Raw genomic sequence first — 2,897 nt, 5'->3', positions numbered from 1 at the left:
ATTCTTAAATTTATTAAGGAGGAGCAAAATCACATGCTCTAGCTTTTCTTTCAATATGTAAGAAGGCTTCAGTGAATGTTTTGAGTGAATAGTGAGATTAAAGAACAGTACAGAGAAGATATGGAACCATCAAGGTGTTTAGTTGCAAACTACAGAAACTAAATTTTTTCTAAGGAGAAAATGGATTCATTGCAAGACTACCAAGCAGCTCACAAAATTAACTAATGGCTGGAGACTTAAAGGTCAGGAAACAAGCCCCATCAAAGCAAGTTGATTCACGGGCAGAGGACACCTTGGGAACATCCTAGTTATTCTGGTTAGAAAACCACCATTATTGCTCTTCACAAATAGCCTCCAGGGTGTCGCTTCCCATACATTTTGCATAACTGTCCCCAAATTCTCTAAATTCCAGATATGAGGATCCAATTGATGATTCCCAGGCTTAAACTGACAAAGGGGGGTTGGCGAGAATTTGAAATATCCATCCCAACTTGCGTTTCCACAGTGAGAACCAAGGTCTTTAAAAATTCCCTCAAAATAGTCTTGGATGTTCATGGCCAAAAATGACAATAAGAGAAATAGTTATATTTATGTGTCCATATTATGTCCCAGACTTTGTTTTGAGTCTTTCATATGCACTACATTTTGAATCCTCATTATAACTTTTTTATGTCTCTGTGAAGTAATTATTATCTGCATTTGTTAGAAAACAAAACTGATCATAGAATTTGACTTACCCAAGTTCATATACCAAGTACACATTGTACCTGGGATAAGAAGCCAGGCAGGCTGGATTCAAGGTCTGCATACTAAGAACTAATCTATGTTACTACATGCCCCAAAATGCTTTCAAACATCTCCTTTCCCAGCTGGTTGTAATGCCTAAAGTTTCAAAGCATAGTTTTTATCCTTTGGGCTGTAATCTTCTAATAAGAATTTTTAGTGATCCTTTATTAATATATCAAAACATATGGTTCATCTATACTATGAAATATTTCTTAACATCTCAAGAAATAAAGAGGGGGCAGCTGAGTGGTTCAGTTGATTGATCAACTTTGACTCAGGTTCATGAGTTTGAGCCCTATATCGGGCTCATTGCTGTCAGCATAGATCCTACTTTGGATCCTCTGTCACCCTCTCTTTCTTCCCCTCCCCTTCTTGTTCTCTCTCTCTCTCTCAAAAATAAATACTTAAAAAAAAATAAAGGAGAATACCGTCAGTGGTATTATAATAGTGTTGTATGGTGACAGATGAGAGTTATACTGGTGGTGAACACCACATAACATACAGAGTTGTTGAATCACTAGGTTGTATACCTGAAACGAATGTACTATTGTGTGCCAATTATGCTTCAATTAAAAATAAATTAAAAAATAAAGAGGTAAAACTCATACTTCAAGACATATGGTTTTTTGTTTTGTTTTTATGGTTAAGTTTTTAATCAAAGAATATTGGGGTGTTTGGGTGACTCAGTCAGTTGAGCATCCAATGCTTGATTTCAGCTCAAGTCATGATCATAGGGTCGTGGCATTGAGCCCTGTGTGGAGCTGCATGCTGAACATGGAAACTGCTTAAGATTCTCTCTCTCCCCCTCCGCCCCTCTATCCTGCTCTCACTTTTTTTTTCTCTCTCTCTCTCTCAAATTAAAGAAAAAAGTATTATATTGTGATGGTGATATTAAGAAAATAAGACTTATGTATATAAAAACATATTTATATGTAAATATAAAAACATTTATATATATAAAGGAGGCCAGAAAGATGAACATGAAACTATTGATATGGGAGTGGGGGTGAACAGGTAGATGTTCATTTTTACTTTATGTAGTTCCATGCAGTATGAATCATTTTCAAAAAGGCAAATTTGTTTATAGCTTTTATAATTTAAAAACTAAAATATATAACATAAATATATAATATAAATGTACATACATATATACATATACAATAGTTTATATTTCTATGAAGGGAAGCACTTTTTCTAGGATGTGATAACACATGAGAGACCAGGTAGAAGACACCCAAGATTGGTTGGTGAGTCAAAGAAAAAGAACAACAGTTTCAGAGTCAGACAGACTTGCATTTTAATTTGGGTCCTGGAATTTTCTAAATGGTATTAGACTTCAGAAGTCATTTTGTTTTTTGGTTTTTCTATTTGTACAATGATAATAAGAAACAAACCTACCTTGCTGGAATGTTTTAAGGATTATAATTAGCATGTGTAAAGAGCCTGGCAGGTATCAGGTGCCAGTAGATGTTAAAAAGGCCACCAAACACTTACTCTAAAGACGCATTAGTGCCTGAAGCTCAGCAAGCTGAGACACGTTGATAAAATGTGGTGGGGAGAGACCAAGTTCTGGAAGGGAAAAAAAAAAAAAGAAAGAAAAAGGCCTGTTGTATTTTTGGGGAAGATCTTCGGTTTCAACTTTATCTTTGAAAAACAGCTTGCTCAAGGCCATGCCTGGTTTCTATGACTTCCCTTTCATTTAAGCTGTATACTCCCTTGGGCCCAACGGCCAGCATACTAATAGGGTGGGATCTCCCTGGAACCCAGATGCAAATTTCTGTCCCCCGCCTTCCTCCTCTATCTCCTCCTTCTCTTTTGTTCTTTATATTAATTTTGTACAGTGGGATAGCAGCTACCACACTCATTTTATTAATGAATTTAGGGAAACATGTTTGGGATCTAATCCTTTCTTGGCAAGACTGTGGAGAATGAATATGTTTAAACATTAAAACTCTTCTCTACCTTAACCAAGTAACGGTGGTTAACATCATCAGTAACAAAACATATCAATATCATGTACTCTCTGATATAATAGGATGAGAAGAGCATTTCCTCTCTGTAGTAGTTAACCCTAAAGTCCATAACCCCAAGCTAATCATGAGCAAACATCA

Source organism: Lynx canadensis, chromosome B2 (genome assembly GCF_007474595.2).
Source record: "Lynx canadensis isolate LIC74 chromosome B2, mLynCan4.pri.v2, whole genome shotgun sequence".
Classification (NCBI taxonomy): Eukaryota; Metazoa; Chordata; class Mammalia; order Carnivora; family Felidae; genus Lynx; species Lynx canadensis.
This window is presented reverse-complemented; position numbering follows the sequence as displayed.